Raw genomic sequence first — 19,052 nt, 5'->3', positions numbered from 1 at the left:
AGTCCAGTACATTCAATTAAATTAATATATTTCACTTCAACATTTATGGAGTTTTCCTGATTACTATCCACTAGTTATCAACATATCTCCAAAACCTACACAAAAGGAAAATTTGTTATGAATGACAATAATTATTCTCTCCTTCTTCCAAATGGAACAGATTTCTTTTAAGCAAGGTACCATGAAGCCATGTAGGCTCTATTTTAGACTTACACAAATACCACCTACAGTTTTATGCATGTATAAGGGTGTTTCAAGAAATTCCAGGCGATTCTTCACTTAGAAAAAGAGAATGTATGCTAAACATCTGTTACTAAGTTAGTCAAGTTAGAGTCATTTGAAATTAGGAGATGATCATTTCCTAGAAATAATATTATGGGTGGTAGTAAGTTCCCCAGAGAACACACAAATATCAATTTAGTTCTAGGCTCTGGAGTAAGGGCTTTATGCTGTATAACATAAAAATGAAAAGCTTCTCTCCCCCATACTCTGGTTCAGTATTCTTCGGTTTCTTTTTCCTTATTTACACCTTAACATTTTCTGATAACCCCCTCCTTTGGCATGCAAAGAATATACATTGCCTCAATTGACCATAACATATCTTGTACCTGAGGCAGAGTAGTTTAGGAATTAACTACCAAAAAATAACTATATTTTAAAATCACATGCGACCTTTCTCCCAGTCATACCATTTATTTTTTCAGTGTAACTGGTATCACCTTCATTCTGGAAGCAATGCAGTCATAGAAGGGAACAAAAACCTTGTATGCAATAGACATAACCTGGAATCTAATTTTGCTGTTTGCCAGTGCTGCAACCTTAAACTGTGATCTTTGGGGATCTCCTTGAGATTCTCATATTACCTTGAAGAACTCTGGTGATGATGAAGAAGAGCTTAGCATTCCTTCCCTTTCCTCTCAATCTATTGCATTTCAAATATATGGGATTTACGGTTTTCTTATAATCAGCTAAAGTAAATTACACTTTTAAAGCTGATGCTCATTAACTAATAAAATGGAGGACAAATAACATGCCAGGCACCATGCTTTATATAAATTTCTGGTAGGGTAACAAAATGATAACAAAGGAAAATCAGTCAGTATGAGGATGACTGCCTGGGAAATTGTCTTCCCCCCTTCCCACCCAGCACTCCTGCTTCATGTCCCAAATTTTCTTCCTAAAGATAATCTTGCTTTCCTATCTTCTCTTGTCCTTTACTTTTGGTTTCTAAAATATAAGATTTTTATAACTGATGTCACAGCAGCAACAGCTGAGATTTTCACCATGGGGCAAAAATGGGAAAAAGAAATTATCATTTGTAAGTGCTGCATTTTACCATGATAAACTGCTTTGGAGACTTTTTTTAATATTAAATGAACCCTAAAATATTGGACAGAGCTATTCAACACTTACACCAAAGGGAGACTCACTAAAGATTAAAATCCTTCTTAGAATATATCACTCATTTAAAAATTGGCTGCATTTAAATAAAAACCTGATGTAGCGCTTTGCTTCCAAGTTGGCATAGTACAATAAACTGAGACCCATTCTGTCTCTCCTTTCTTATTAAAGGTAAAATTGATCTTCTTATCTCTTTCATGCTCTACTTTTCCCTTTTCCACCAAACATAAGTCCATGAGAGACTAGCCAGACCTTATGATTTTTAGTGAAAAGCATGCAGCTCTAGACCAGGACTGATACTTGTACAACAGTGTTTCCTAGTGCACTACTGCTTCTTGTCCCCAGGACAACCCCAGAATACAGGCTCCAACTCTGTTTACTCCAACTCTGTTTACTGTGTTTACTGGGAAAAACTTGACCAGATTCACACAACTCTCATTCATTCATTCATTTAAATAAATATTTATTTACTTGCTCTTACATGCCAATAAGTAGACCCTTCTCTTACAGTGGTAACAGTTTAGTTGAAGAGATAGCTTCTAATCCAATAATGACAAGAACACAGATTACGTTTCAGATATGAGAAGTGTTTAATGGAGAGGGACAAGATGCTAAGATATGGCAATTTGACTTGGTCAGAGAAGGAGGGAGTGATGCTGGATTTAATTAGCACTCAAATCAGCCTCCCTGAACATTTGAAGGCTAGGGTTTTTCAAGAATCATTTGGCAAGCAGGGGGCTAGGGAATGGGTGCTGCTGATTGGTTGGGGATACAAACGTAGGGGTGTGGAAAATGGTCTTCATGCACTGAGTCCACTTCTGGGTGGAAGCCACAGAGGAGTTGCTGGTCTAGGCAGGACCATTTGGTTATTTGAAATGCAAAAGCCTGAAAAGACATCTCAAAAAGCCAATCTTAGTTTCTACAATCGTAATGGTATTTACAGGAGTAATTGGGAAAGTTGTAAATCTTGTGACCTGCAGTATAATGGCTGGTAATCATTTAATTACACCTACATCTTAGCAGAGTTCAGGCCCCTTTCATCCTTTTAACCTGGTGGCCTTTCATTAGATTTATAGAGACAGTTTTGTTCTGGTAAGGGCTATTCTCTTTTAAACTACAAACTAAATTTTTCCAAAGTTCTTTGTCTCACAGCTGAGAAAATCAAGAAGGCGATATGCCAAGGGTGAGGTTAGAGCAGCAGTTTAATAAGCAAAAGAAAGAGAGAAAGCTCTCTGCCACAGAGAGGGGTCCCAGAAATGGGTTGCCATTTTACAGTTGAATACAGAGGCTTTTTTAAGAAACCAATGAGGGCTGGGCATCTAATTTGCATAAAGTACAAATTTCTGGTAGCTCCACTCTGTCCTCCTAGTGTGCATGCAGGCCCTTACCTTGAGTTACTCCATATTGCTTTGTTCCCCTTACTGCACATGTGTCAGGGGATGGAATTTTCCATTGCAGACATGTCTGGGCAAGTCAGCTGTGTGGCCTGTCTTATCTATGCAGTGAGGCCATGTCTTAGGCAAGCCCTCCTATGCAAGTTCCCTTATTTATGCCTGCAGGCTGTTCTTTTGTTTGAAAGAATTCAACCCAGGACCCACCCTAACTGACTACCTGACTAGTTTCTTCCTACCTACTCTCTGTGAGGGAGAAAGGATTTCTGGCCTATGCCATTTACTGACAGAGGAAATATTAAAAGAGGATCTGGTTTAGGGGAAGAGCATAGGTTCAGTTTTAGTCATTGAAATTGCAATGCCTTTAAGTCTTTCAAAAAGAGATGTCAAAAAAGGAAAGTGGGTATCTTTTCAACTAGAATATTTCTAAAAAGAGAAGTGAGTTTAAGAGAACTAGATCGACCCATTAAGATCTGAATAATTTCTGGTTTACTTCAAGGATGTTCCTAAAAATGTGTTAAATAATACATGGACAATTAATCATTTTTTCATTTTTATTTATTGTATAATTGACCAATAAAAGTGTAATATTTATCATGTACAACATGATGTACTGAAATATATCTATACATTGTAGAATGGCTAACTTGAGCTAATTAACATAGGCATTATCTCACTTTGTTTTGTGCTGAGAACACTTAAAATCTACTACTAGCAATCTTCAAGAATACAAAACATTGTTATTAACTATAGTCACTCTTGAACTTTTTCTTATTCATTCACTTATTTAGCTAATATTTTTGAAACCACTTCTATGTACTAGGCTCCATATTAGGCACTGGGGATATTATATTCAATGGTACATTGTCCCTGCTCTAAACTCTCTTCAACAAATATTTCTGGAATGCATACACTGCACTAGGCATCAATGTCAGCATTAAGTTATAGCAGTAAACAAAAGCAACAAGGTTCCTGCCTTTGTGGAGCTTACATAGAATAGAGTTGATAATAAACCAACAGATAACAACACGTTAAGGTTACCATAGATAACCACAAATATTGACAAGGAATCTACCACTCAATATCTAAAACAATAAGCTGAACTTATTACTTGTTCAGGCAAGGGAGAACTGGTTTTGCAAGACACAATTTATAAGCAAAGAAGGTAAATTATATAAGGTTTTGGGAAAGTGTGGAGTTTAAATGCTGGAGTATTGACTTTAGCTATGTAAATATGTTCACTGACTGGCTGACCCTTAGGAATCTATTCACTGGACTAAAGCTATTGCTGATTATCTGATTTTCAGAAATCATGTAAAGAAGATGTTTCCAATTGTCTTTCAGAGTGTGTGTACTTTTGTAATCAATCATTGATTGATTAAGCAGGTTTAATACTGGTTTTGATTGTTACTCGTTTGATTGTTAATGCAAGGAGTGAACAATCAATTCTTTCCTAGAAGGATGAGAATTTTACACCCTCAAACCCGTGAAAAAGTAATTCAGGGTAACAAAATAGAAATAGAACTGCTGTTACATTTTAGCGTAGACCAGAAAGAAGAAAGCATGACTTAAGAATATTTAGGAAAAGAGTGTACCAGGCAGATATAAAAGTAAATGCAGGGCAGGCGCTGTGGCTCACGCCTGTAACCTCAGCACTTTGAGAGGCCAAGGCGGGCGGCTTGCCTGAACTCAGGAGTTCTCGAACAGCTGGGCAACAGAGTGAAACTCCATCTCTGCTAAAATACAAAAAATTAACTGGGCATGGCAGCGTGGCCTGTAGTCCCAGCTACTCGGGAGGCTGAGGTAGAAGAATTGCTTGACCCGGGAGGCCGAGATTGCAGTGAGCCGAAATCGTACCACTTCACTCCAGCCTGGGCGACAGAGCAAGACTCCGTCTCAAAAAAAAAAAAAAAAAAAAAAAAAAGAAGCAAATTCAAAGGCTCTGAGTCAAGAGCAACTGGGCAAATTTGAGAAGCACAGGAAGCCAGTATGGAGTACAGTAAACAAGAGAGAGGGAGAAATGAACTGCTGTAGGAAAAGTAGCCAGGGGCTAAATCACATAGTCTTGCAAGGCAAGGTTAGGAAGAGAAATTGACAAAACTTGGCATTTCGTTAGATATGGAATGTAAAGGATTTTAAGAACTCTAGTATATAAAATCAGTTCATTCCAATTTTTGTCATTAGAAACTGAAGGTATGGCCATGACACTCATAAGAACAGGTTCAATTCAGTGTTACAAGTGCTACAATAAAAAGAATGTACCACAAAGGCACAAAAAAAGGAAGCATTCAATACCATTTAAGGTGGAAAGTTAGTACCCCTAGAGAGTAGCTAACAAATAACCCATGAGTTGAATATGTGTATTCCATGCTAGGTGGGGTCAAAGCTAGGAAGTGTTTGGCTGGGAGAACATTCCAAGCCAAGAGCACAGCACAAACAAAGGCACGGAAGAAATAGAAATATAGTAGACAGAATGAAGAATGAAGAGGCTGCATAAGATCAGAATGTGCTTAATGAGGTCAGACTCTCTTAGGCTAGGCCACATTGTCCCACGCAGCTGTGCCCCACGTATCCTCCAAGTGATGGTGCTAGATGATGATTCAACTAATATTTTCTTCTGAATTTACGTACTTTGTCTGTATTTGGCCAAAGCATCTTCTAGGGGCTTTCGAAATTGTTTAGAAACTGTATTGAAACTCGGAAACTGAATCTGAGCGAATTGACAAGTATTAAGGAGGAACAAAACAATATCTTTCTGAAGCCATAATATCTGGAAGGAAGGAAGCTAAAACTTGTTAGATAAATCAGACTTCCCTACAAAAGAGAGGTTTGGATAGATGATCTGAAGAATTCAGGTTATAGCCCAGACAGGTTGCACACTGAAATTCTAATTCATTTGAGCCTTAATTAGAGGTTTATGGACATATTATTTTTAGATTTGTTGTATTTTATTTTTGAAATGAAAACAAACTGAGGAAATAACATAAACGTTTACTACTTCATAATTTACTCTTACTCCTGTTTTGTAAGTTTTATTATTGTTTCTTTAATTGCTAAAATAAGGGGAAATGAAATTATTGTTTATCATATTTTGACTTTTCAAATTAAGCATTTTTTCCTTTCTATACACTTTGATTTTTATCATTTCTCCTTACATTGTGTTTTGCTCACCTTAGAAGAAAAAATTCTTTTTAATAAAATTTCTCTAAATAAGTGTAAATGGATTTTGTCTATTTCTTATGCTGTGAAATTTTTGCCATTAAAAATAGGTGGGAATTGTACTTAGTGACATGTATTGTGGTTCATTCTAACTGTCTAGGTGTTAAATTTAGGCATCACATATTTAAATAATTTGAATTGAATAATTTAAGGGATCTATAATATATTTTAAAAAGAAAAAAATTTTCATTAAAAATCTTGTTAAAGAAATGGAAAAAACCATAGTAGCTTTTGCTGACTGAGCCTCTATTTTATGACTGTCTGCCAAGTATTATTATCAGCATTATTGAAAATGCATTTCAAGGCATTTTTGATTTAATTATAAATATATTGTTTTTAAAAAAACAATTACAATGGAACTATAAGAGATTTCAAATATTAAAATTTGATATTTTGCCCCCAAAAAATTAAAACACGATAAGACTATTTGTTTCACAAATATATAAAGCCTAGCATTAATGAGCATTATGAGACACTGGGCTAGACTTCTTACATACATTTCTCATCTGATTCCAGTGCCACACATTATAAGCCCAAAGGTACAGATGAAAAAAATCAATGCTCAGGAAGGTTAAGCAACTTGACAGATTTTACAAAACTGTTAGCTTTTTGTCGACCTTCCAGAATGAAGGATATGAGTGGGCAGAAAATGGCACAATGAAATAACTTTTAAAATAAAATAAAATGGGAAGCCAAAAAACTAGGGGAGAGATGCTTTTATTCCTTTAAGACCCGAATTAATAATATTCTCATCAATATTATGTGCTCTTTCTATTTAGAAAGGTAACATATAAACACCTTTAAATCTTTCATCCACTGATAGTATATCTGTGGTGTTATTCTGTGGATATCTTTGTGGTTATTATTCCACATAATAGATAAAGTAGCCAATATGTAAGCCTGAAAAAATACCTTCGAGAAAAAGTTTACATTATATTGGAGTAATTAATAAAAAAACTTTATTAAACATAAAAGATTTGGAAAATATTTTCCAATATCAATAAATCATAAAAGCAGTTTTGGTCTACCATTTCATTGCCTCTTCAATATTAATTTTAGCTTAACCAAATAATAAAATAAAATAAAATATCAGTATTCATTTTGGCACCTATATTATATTCTTAAGTACATTGAATGTTTTAAACTATACCATATTTTTAATTACATTGAAAGCTAGCTGTAGAAAATACATAGAAAGACTAATAGAGAATTAAACAGTTGTTACTTTATAAAATCCAGTTACATATGCCTAGGTAATATATATGTTTAATAAGTCTTTCATGCTGCAGATGGCAGCAACACTTCACATTATGATGGCATTGCTTAGCTACACCAGCAGAATCTTGAAAATGCAAATTTCTATTGAGTATTCATTTTGTTCTTTCTGTAATCTGGGAAATAAAACACATCAATTTTGTGTGTAGAAGGGTAAAATTTGATGTTATGTTTTTAATAAACTGAGAAACACTATATTTGTTAATGTATTATGCACATGATGAAAGTTTAGTAATTACTATTTTTAATGAGCAGACTGAATTGATGGACAGTTTCCATCAATTTAGTGAATGCATATATTCCTATTTTTCTAAGGAAACTGAGTAACACTGGCTTATCAAACAGTTAAATAAAAGCACCATAAAATCAAGCATATAATTGAAAGTAGAGTCCCAACTCTGATTTTCTATTTGTCATTTAAGAGCTAAACCATCAGTACACAAAATCTAAAATTATTTAAAGTTATACAGAAAATCCACTCATTTTTGGTCATTTGTAGGTTGCATCCTGATCGCCTTCAGAGGAAATTTATAGGCCAAACCAAGACACATCCATGGAGTCAAGTCCCGGTTTGGTGACTCAAGGTCATTGAGCAAGTGTGAGTAGGTCTAAGAATGGATACAAATGCCCCACCATTTTAAATAGGCTTTTAAGATAACAAGATGATAAGAACATAAAACCATAATATTCTATCTAGAGTTAAGGTCAGGGGTCAGAAGCAGGAAAAAGCAATATAAATGTAGAAAAATCAACTTATCCTATGTTGACTTTTAACCCAGGCTAAATGTTTAAATAACATAGCTATTTTTAAAAAATATCCATACCCAGACCTCATTCTGTACCAATTAAGTCAAAATCCCTAAGAGTATCTTTTAAGTCACTTAATTCTTTTTTTAAAAAACAGACTAGTAATTCTAATGTACAACCAGCGTCATAAACAACTTCCTTTCTAATGCTGACAAAATAGTATAACTTTTATTTTTAAGTCCGGATCCAAAATTTGGCTTTCAAAAGCTACAGTAATCAGTGTCTGGCTTACTTATATAGACTTTATTTTAACCTGAGCCTTTATATTATAGTACTGTAATGTCCCTCTGGAATCCCATTATAGATCTCTAGCCTATTATCTTTAAGCAATACTAATAATGATATCATCTTATTTTTTAGAATTATTTAGAGTATTTCAAAGCACTTCCACACATATGAGTGGCCTGCACTGGACCTCACAAGAAAACAGAGGGTTTCAACCGTACATAACATCAGAGATGACCAGGTGCAACCTCCATATATTGAAGACTTACAAAATGAGAAATATAAAAATTAAATTACTTTGTTTTACTTTGTGCCCACAAGTCTTTTTACTATACAAGAGTATATGCAAAAAGACTATACATAAATATATAAAATGCTCAACATGGTAAATTGTTTAATAAATTAGGGTTCACATATAGAATGGGGTTCTGTTTTCTTAGAATGAGATTTTTAGATGATAAAATACATAGAGAGATAGACAGGATGGAAATTATTATGTAGTTGGTAAAGGAAAAGCATTTACTTTGCATGTGTGCAGAACTATGATTCAATTCTTGTAAAATTAAAAAATAAGTACATATAATGTGCGTGTGTGTGAGAGAGGGAGAGAGAAAGAGAGAGAGAGAGAGAAGTGGAAAAGGTTAAATTTCCTAATTGCTACAGCAGAAGCACAGGTATGCAAATCACCTAAAAGCCATATTGATTTTTTTAAGATATACATTTAAAAGAATGCCAGCCAGGATATAGATCTACTCTAAGGTATTTCAAATTAGTAGCTCACCTCTCAAAACCATGAGATAACTTTTTTGATCAACAGAAATATTGTAAAGATTTGAGAGAAGTATTAAGCTCCTAGATCTAACTCTGGGAAACCCGTATGATTGTGATCAAATTCAGAACAACGCATATTTTTTGTGGAAAATAAGTTCTTCCCAAGGGCTGTTCATAAATTTGACTTAGTCAGACAACCTTAATGAGCGAGGTTATTCTGGCCTACAAAACACAGCTGGGAGAAATAGACATGCAATCATCAATAGGAATATGTGTCTTCCTGATTTTTGGCAGCCAAGTCCCAGAAACACAGTTACTGGCTCTCACAGCGTCTCAGTATAAATAAGAACTACAGGAACTAAGACAGTTTGGTTCTTAGTATAAATTAAAAAAAAAAAAAAAAAGGCGTACATAGTCCAGAAATATAATGATGCTTACTCTATATGGAAAATTAATTTATGATAAAAGGATGTTTTTCAAAGGAATAAGTCAATAAATAAATGACTATTTATTCATTGAATAATCATTCAATAAACTCTGGTAAGGAAAACCTTAGCCAATATGGAGCCACTTTTGTTTAGCTAGTGCATTTCCAAACTCCCTTTTGTCCATATCAATCTCAGAGGCTAAATGGGCAGTCTGTGTGTGTGATAGAGAGAGAAAGAAAGAGAGAAAGGAATATGAAAATGTTATGTTCCTTATTTGCTACAGCAGAAGCATAGGTACGCAATCATCTAAAAGCCATGTAAGATGTTTTTGATATATGTTTAAAAGCATGATAGCCAGATTATAGGTCTACTCTACTGCCCTACAACTATTACTTTCTCAGCTTCCTTGTATCTAGGGGCCCCATGTAGTCAGGTATTGTCAATGAAACATAACCATAACTCTATTAGGACTTTCAGTAAAGCGTTTACTTTTCTGTAAAAAGAGGAAGATGTTGCTGGCTCTATTTTTCTGATTACTTCTTCCTCCAGGGAACACAATGTGATACCTGAATATAGAGCATTGATCTTGTGTGAATAAGTCAACAAGCCAATACTCTAAAAGTGTAAACTAAAAAACACAGAAGGAACACAGGTCTTTGAAGATACGATGAGATTGTTTTCCCTGTCCTGGACTACCTACCTCCAAAATTCTTAGCTGAGACCATTAAAGGTGTTATTGCTTAAGTCACAAGTGTTCAGGTACACTGTAACATGAAGCTGAAAATATTGTTATCTAATATGACCATTTAGAAAAATTAAAATATGATTTTAGGCCACACACAAATATAAATCTAGATATAAAAATAGAGAAATAAAATTCAACATTTTCTTCTTATGCAATAAATTAGAAAACAACTAAGGCAAATGAAAACTAAGACAATTGAAAAAAAGCTTACAATATAAAAGAAGACACAGTGTTTATCCATAATGAGGAAAGAGCTTCTGCAAATATATGAGACAAATACACTGAAAGAAAACAGGAAAAGCACAGGAACATAAAAATCACTAAAAGAAAGTATTAACAGCCAGTAAAAATAAAATTATGTTCAAATTCTCTATTAAAGAAATGAATCAGAATAGAAGATTCAAAAATCTGAATTATCCATTGTTATCAAAGATTCAAGAAAGTATACACTCTTGGCAGTAAGGTAAATTGATATAACTAATCAGGAGAGAAAGTTTGCTTCAAGTGCATTTATTTTAAATGTATATTTTAGTCGAGTAAGCAACTTTGCCTATAGATTTGCTAAGTAATCACAAAAGCTTCCAAAGATGTGTCAGGGTGCTTGCTGCAACATTGTTTTAACATTCTCAGTAAAATAAATGAAGACATACTAATGTTCACCAATGGTGACTTAGCTAATAAATTATTGTTCAAACATAGAATGGAATTATCTCTTCTTAAAAATGAGATAGATTGGTAGCCAAGCAGATGGGGGTGGAAGGGAAGGAAGCAGGGATAAAAAGTATCTGTAATATTGTTGGTAAAGGAAAAACAAACCCTTTTCATAGCACGTGAACTCTGAAATGAAATTGAATGAAATGAAATAATTCATTTAAAATGTTAATAAACAAAAATAATTACATGTACACTAAATAGGGCATTCTAAAATTTAAAAATCTAGAATACATACCAAAATATTGACAGTAATTATTTCAATGTAGGGTCAGGCATAACAGGGGGAATTAAATACTACTTTAAATAATTCTGTGTTTTTAATTTTTTGAACAATAAACCCATTTAATATATAGCTATAAAAATACATATAAGCACACACGGCTCATACACACACAATTGTTAAAGTACAACTATTTTTAAAAACAATTATCCAGATTTTCCTCATAAGGAAAAACTTGTAACATTTGAATTCATAGGAAAAAAGTTAAGAATAAAATTTGTTAAAATAATGTCTTTCTTTTCTACATGACTACTGTCAACCTTTCTTTTCACCTGTTTCTAAATGAACCCATCTCTGATACATATCTATTTCATTTTTTCATTGATGTATTTGTCAGAATGTCTAACTCATAAAGATGTATAACTTTTCCTGGGATTTATCACACTACCCAACATATTTGAATCTCAACTGTTAGTATTTTATTTCACAAAATTCAGTGGTGACTTGATTTGATACGGCATCAATCCAACATGAGTACTCAAGGTGAGAAAGATATATTCATCCTTTTTTAAAAGTTTTTTAAATTGTTATTTTTTATGGGTACGTTGTAGGTGTGTAATTTATAAGGATGTATGTGTCCTTTCATCAAAATATATACTCTGAAATTACTTGGTACCTAATTTACCATCAATGCATACTATAATACTTTCATTACTATTTCATTTTACAGCACATAAGTGCAGTAAGAAGAGAAGTTGAGAAGGTGGAATTCATTTCTTAATGTATTGGTCTTGAGGTGCTTGTGGAACATCAAAGTCCAGAAAACTTGCAAGTACGTGCCAGGAGAATGCTCTAGCTTAAAGTTTTGAACTTAGAAAGTTAAACTGTGAGTGCATGACATAAAACCTTGAAGCTATATAGCAGGAAAAGATAAGTGTCAAAAGTCGAAGAAAGCCTTGGGACACCATACTTTAAAGAATAGAAGAGTCCACAAGGGACAGAGCAAAATTGCCTGGAGAAGAGCAGGAAAAACAAAAGTCTGATGCTTTAGAAATTAAGAGAGGAGAGATTTCTATAAAGTGGGCAGTGATTAACCAGGCTAAATGCTACAGCGAGTTAACAAAAAGATAGGATTTAGTTATTTTCTTTGGATTTAGATCTTAGAATGTTAGGCCTTGGAGAAGGCATTTTAAATTTATTTTGTTGAGGGTCCTAATTTAATGCATCTGGGCAAAATGAAAAGCAAGAAAGCAGATAAAATGGCTGACTTTTAAAAATGTAACAAAAATAACTTGGAATTAACATAAAAAGGTAGTAACAACCACGATGATCTGGCAGAGGGTAGCACTGCCAGGTCCTAATGAAGCAGGGACTATTTTATTTTGCTGCAGAGGAATTACTGGAAATATAAGCAAAGCCCAGAGAATAATAATATAAAAACAGCTTAATAAACCTGTTATTCTGGTAAGAGTGAGGTACTTATTCCAGAATCAAAAGCCTGAACATTATGCTGATCATGAGTTAAAAGATTAAGCTCAGATATAATTTTTCTGGAGTTATAGAAAAAACACAAAGAAAAATGAAGAATTAGATAAAGAATTAGAGCTTCTAACTTTCAGTAAATTCTTCTATATGGGTTGCATGCAAAGCCAGATGTCATGGTTCCATATTAGATTTTAGAAAATATAATTTATCTATTAAAGTTGGCAGTTAAAATTTTAATTATGTAGAACCTAATTATAGAATTAGAAAATAATTTTGAACAGAATGTAGTCTGGATATTGACATATTGTATTTACATTAAAATTGTATCTGTCATTCTAAGGGAAGAAATTATTTCTTCTTGAGTGTTCACAACTGTCACTATCTTATTCCTAAGCCTGTTTATTCTCCCTGACACTAGCCTCTCCATCTTACAGTCCATTCTCCATATAATTGCTAGATTAATCTTTTTTTTTTCTTTTTTTTTTTGAGATGGAGTCTCCTGAGTCGCCAGGCTGGAGTGCAGTGGTGTGATTTCAGCTCACTGCAACCTCCACCTCCTGGGTTCAAGTGATTCTCCTGCCTCAGCCTCCCAAGTTGCTGGGACTACAGTTTTGTTTTTTTTGTTGTTGTTGTTGTTGTTGTTTTGTGGGTTTTTTTTTTTTTTTTTTTTTTTTTTGTATTTTAGTAGAGATGGGGTTTCACCATGTTGGCCAGGATGGTCTCCATCTCCCGACCTCCTAGGCCTCCCAAAGTGCTAGGATTACAGGCGTAAGCCACCGCCCCCGGCCTGGATTGATCTTTTAAAACCAAGTGTCTGAAAGTGCCTTTTAAAGTTCAAAATGGCGCACTGAAAATAACTTGTCTCTCCTCTCTCCTAAGTCCACAATACAATTATAGCAAATGCAAATGCTGATAGAAAAAACAACCTCTCAAACTTACCTCACAAATTTGCATGTCATCCTTGTGCAGGGGTCATGCTAATCTTCTCTGTATCGTTCCAATTTTGGTATATGTGCTGCCAAAGCAAGCACAGAATATTTTTAAAAAGATATTCATAAATTCTAGGCTGAAGTTCCAAGTCATATTGCAACACTGATAGATGGAGGAATATGTGAGCCTATCATTCAGATTAAATGTGCACATGTGAACAGTCTATGATGGAGAAAAGTCCTTATCCCAGGGAGCTACCTGGCTCAAAGACAGCAATACCAGGCAAGGTGGGAGTACGAAGAACAACTCAAAACAGAGTTAATTGAAAGTCTGTCTAATGAAATATGCTAGTCAGGTGTCCCACACGAACCTCACTGCTAGTCTCTTCCTTATCTCAATGAACACTAAGCCTAAGCATCCCAGCATTATACTTTCAGGAATCCAAATTAGTACTCTTATTGAATCTTAATTAATTGCACAGGGAGAACTAAGGTTTTGAAGTTTCTGGAATGGCTTCCCATGCCAAAGGATGGCACTCTCCTCATTTTAGCATCCAAAGAGTGATCTCCTCATCTGCTCACCCTAATTGTGATAAGCACTGTCTCTACCTTGGTTCCCAATCCTAGTCCTACTAGTGGGAGAGACCTAGTAGAAAAATGGACATATACGACAGAGAAAAATAACAAGAGTCACCGGTCTTCCATTCTTAAATATAAGTGAACTAAGAACCACTACATATATGAAGCATAGAAAACCAAGACAACCAAAAAATAGCTGACCAATGAAGAAACAAATGTAAATCAAAAAACATAAAAAAAACTTTAAAAACAAAATTCTACTGTACTTTGAGGAATTTGAAAAATTAGTATATCCATTAAGGAAGAACAAGAGGGTCTGAAAAATAAATAAAAGGAAATGTAAATTACACGTGCAATATAAACACATTACTACGTTCCTGGAACGTCTATGATTTAGTATAATAATCCAAAGAAAATTTTCATTTTCTATTTGAATTAAGAGTTTTCACTCCCTTTCCAGGAAATATTTTAACATAAGTTCTAATAAGAAGCATAATCCACACATTTTAAATATTATGTCTTTTAATTCTCAAAAGAAGGTAAATATCAGCAATGAAGACATCACTAACCAAAACAAAAAAAAGTAGTCAAAACATGTAGATTTCACATAAACAAATGTGTAATCAGTTGCTGTTTTGCTTACATATACTTAATAAATGCACCAGTCACTGTGCACTTTGGCACAAGAATTAGGAGCCAGATTTGTATATTGGTAAAATAAAATAAAACAGAAGCTTAATTTTTTGTTTGATTTCATAACACTATAAAAGAAAGAAAAGAAAAATTGTAAATGTATAATCCACATGAATGATTCACAAACTGTCACAAGTAATTGACAAACTGCTAGCTGTTTTCCTAGATATTAGTATTACTTTTCTGAAACAAATAAAAATTCTATCAAATATATATATATTATAAAACATTTCCAGCTATAGGAAATTAATGTTATCTCCTTCTTACCCACAGTCTTTAATAACCACTATGAATGAACTATTCAACTTTTCCATGAGATGAATGTACAAAAACATTATTGTATTGCTTTGTATTATAAATAACATGGATTTTGCAAAAATAAATTCCATAAGTAAAGTAGAATGGTTTTTTTAAAACATGCATTCAATAATTATAAAAAGATTTACAGTGACTCACTCTTAAAGTAAACTCTTTGCTATGACTTATGATTCTTTTTCATTGTAGGAGGTAAAACATATTTCAACCTTTGATATTCAACTTTTAATTCTATCCCTTTGTTCTCACAAAATAGGGTCCACCATGTGCATTTATGGATGCAACAGACATTTATATAGGCACATCACTCACTGTATTTATGCCTGGTTGTGGCTTCCACAGAATACCAAAATGTAAATATCTTTGCAAGATGGAATGTTTCGGTTATTCAAACTGCAAATTGAACAGCTGTGAGGGCTGAGGAATTATCAAAAATCACCACACAGCATGCAGATTTTAATTCCTGCCCTTCACACATTTATGCACAATTACAAGAACAAGAAAACAAAAACAAACCTGCACATGTATTAGCCTACAAGAGAGGGAGGCAGTGAAACCTCAATGTTGAAAAGTTGAAATATGAGTATAACACCTTTCAAATTCAATTCTGAAGCAAAAAGAATTACATCTTAATTTTAAATCTTAGCCTGACTAACTTTATTCAAATTTAACTATGCTTGAGGCACTCTGATTTTCCTGCATTCATTTATGCTTTTCCCTCTCCCTTAGTACATTTTTTTTCTATTTTTCTACCTGTCCAAATGCTCTTCATATTTAGTTTTTGTTTTTATTTTTGAGGCAGGGTCTCACTGTCACCCATGCTGGAGGGCAGTTGTGTGATTACAGCTTATTGCAGCCCTGAATTCTGGGCTTAAGAAATCTTCCCACCTCATCCTCCTTGAATAGCTGAGACCATAGACACATGCCAGTATACCCTGCTAATTTTTTTTTTTTTTTTTTTTTTTTTTTTTTTTTGTAGAAATGGGATCTCAGTATCTTGCTCAGGCTGGTCTCAAACTCCTGTCCTCAACCGATTCTCAGAAAGCCTCGCAAAGTGCTGAACAGGCATGAGCCACCATGCCTGATTTACTTTATCTTTTAATGTCAACACAGTTTCTGCCTCAAAATTGTTCTCTAATTTTTGTCCAATGTGTGTTACTTTCTCCATTCACTTCATGCAAAAAAAAAAAAGTAATGGTAAGTTTATTATGAAATTACCATATTCTACTGTGTATTACAGCTATTTACTTTCTGTCTCTGATGCACTTTCTTTATTAGACTGTGAGCTCGTTCTGGGCAGGATTTGACTCAGAACCGTTTTTGTGTCTGTTCCCCATGGTGTCAAGAACACTGTGCTTTGGATATAATTAATTTCCATAAACATCAATTGTCTTATTGTATACCAGATGAAAAATTTAAGCAGATACTTGTAATATCTAAGACTTGACTAATATTCATCATTGAAATTTCAAAATGGAGAGTATGTCAATCATCCATTACAACCTTCCATGTAAAATGAACACACAAACAAACAGGAGTTTTATGTAACTACAAGCTCAGGCAACTGCCTAGAAAGCCAAACATTTACCGAGATAAATTGACAGAAGTGTATGTCCATAACATAGGGGTAGCTATGGCACTGCATGTGTCAATAATTGAAATGGTTTGGCTGTATCCCCACCCAAATTTTACCTTGAATTGTAATAATTTTCATGTGTCAAGGGTGGGGCCAGGTGGAGATAATTGAAAAATGGGGTCAGTTTCCCTCATACTGTTCTTCTGGTAGTGAATAAGTCTCATGAAATTTGATGATTTTATAAATAGAAGTACCCCTGCACAAGCTCTCTTTCTTGCCACCATGTAAGACGTCCCTTTGCTCTTCTTTAATCTTCTGCCATGATTGTGAGGCCTCCCCAGTCATGTGGAACAGTGAGTCCATTAAACCTCTTTCCTTTATAAATTTCCTTTATACCAGTCTAAGGTATGTCTTTATTAGCAGCATCAGAATAGACTGATAAGTAAATTGGTACAGGGTAGTGGGGTGCTGCTGTAAAAATACCCAAAAATGTGGAAGTGACTTTGGAACTGGTTAACAGGCAAGGATTGGAACAGTTTGGAGGACTCCAAAGAAGACACGAAAATGTGGGAAAGTTTGGAACCTCCTAGAGACTTGTTGAATGGCTTTGACCAAAATGATGATAGTGATATGGGCAATAAGGTCCAGGCTGATGTGGCCTCAGAAGGAAATGAGAAACTTGTTGGAACTGGAGCAAAGGTGACTCTCTATGTTTTAGCAAAGAGACAGGTGGCATCTTGCCCCCGCCCTAGAGATCTGTGGAACTTTGAACTTGAGAGAAATGATTTAGGCCATCTGGTAGAAGAAATTTATAAGCAGCAAAGTGTTAAAGAGGTGACTTGCGTACTGTTAAAAGCGTTTGGTTTTATGCACTCACAAAGATACGGTTTGGAATTGAAACTTATGTTTAAAAAAGAAGCAGATCATGAAAGTTCAGAACATTTGCAGCCTGACAATGTGATAGAAAACCCATTTTCTGAGGAGAAATTCAAGCCAGCTGCAGAAATTCTCATACATAACAAGCAGCCAAATGTTAATCACCAAGACAATGGGAAAAATGTCTACAGGGCAGTACAAAGGCCTTCACGGCAGCCCTTCCCATTACAAACTGGGAGACCTAGGATGAAGAAATGGTTTCCATAGGCCGGGCCAGGGCCTTGCTGCTTTATGCAGTCTCAGGACTTGGTTCCCTGCATCCCAGCTGTGGCTAAAAGGGGCCAACGTACAGCTCAGGCCGTTGCTTCAAAGGGTGCAAGCCCCAAGTCTTGGTGGCTTACACGCAGTGTTGGGCCTGCAGGTACATGGAAATCAAGAATTGAGGTTTGGGAACCTCCATTTAGATTTCAGAGGATGTATATAAATGCCTGGGTGTTGAGGTGGAAGTTAGCTGCGAGAGTGGAGCCCTCACTGCTAGGGCAATGTGGAAGGGAAATGTGGGGTGGGAGCCCCACACAGCATCCCCACTGGGGCACTGCCTAGTGGAGCTGTGAGAAGAGGGCCACTGTCCTCCAGACCCCAGAACGGTAGATCCACTGACACATTGCACCATACACCTGGAAAAGTTGCAGTCAGTCAAAGCCAGCCCAGGAAAGCAGCTGGGAGGCGGGCTTTACCCTGCAAAACCACAAGGGCAGAGTTCCCAAGACCGTAGGAACCCACCTCTTGCATCACTATAACCTGGATGTGAGACATGGAGTCAAAGGGGATCATTTTAGAGCTTTCAGATTTTACTGCCTCACTGGATTTCAGATTTGTGTGGGGCCTGTAACCTCTTCATTTTGGCCAATTTCTGCCATTTGAAATGCATGTATTTACCCAATGCCTGTACCCCCATTGTATCTAGGAAGTAGCTAATTTGCTTTTGATTTTACAGGCTCATAGGCAGAGGGCAGGCTCTGAGACATCTGCCTTGTCTCAGATGAGACTCTGGACTGTGGACTTTTGAGTTAATGCTGTAATGAGTCAAGAAGTTGGGTGACTGTTGGGAAGCATGATTGGTTTTGAAATGTGAGAACATGAGATGTTGGAAGGGCGGGGGTGGAATGATATGGTTTGGCTGTATTCCCACCCAAATCTCATCTTGAATTGTACTAATCTCCAGGTGTCAAGGGTGGGGCCAGGTGGAGATAATTGAATCACAAGGGTGGTTTCCCCCATATTGTTCTCATAGTAGTGAATAAGTCTCATGAGATCTGATGGTTTTATAAACAAAAGTTCCCCTGCACAAGGTATCTTGCCTACCACCATGTAAAATGTATCTTTGCTCTTCCTTTGTCTTC

General features: G+C 35.2%; 1 pseudogene; it reads right to left on the bottom strand.

The window, feature by feature from the left end:
- Positions 1 to 13,598: 13,598 nt before the first annotated feature.
- On the bottom strand, positions 13,599 to 13,712 carry LOC112208717 (U6 spliceosomal RNA; annotated as a pseudogene).
- Positions 13,713 to 19,052: the final 5,340 nt, after the last annotated feature.

This window comes from Pan troglodytes, chromosome 2 (genome assembly GCF_028858775.2).
Source record: "Pan troglodytes isolate AG18354 chromosome 2, NHGRI_mPanTro3-v2.0_pri, whole genome shotgun sequence".
Taxonomy (NCBI): Eukaryota; Metazoa; Chordata; class Mammalia; order Primates; family Hominidae; genus Pan; species Pan troglodytes.
Note: the sequence above shows the minus strand (reverse complement) of the source record. Positions and strands in the feature narration are given on the sequence as shown.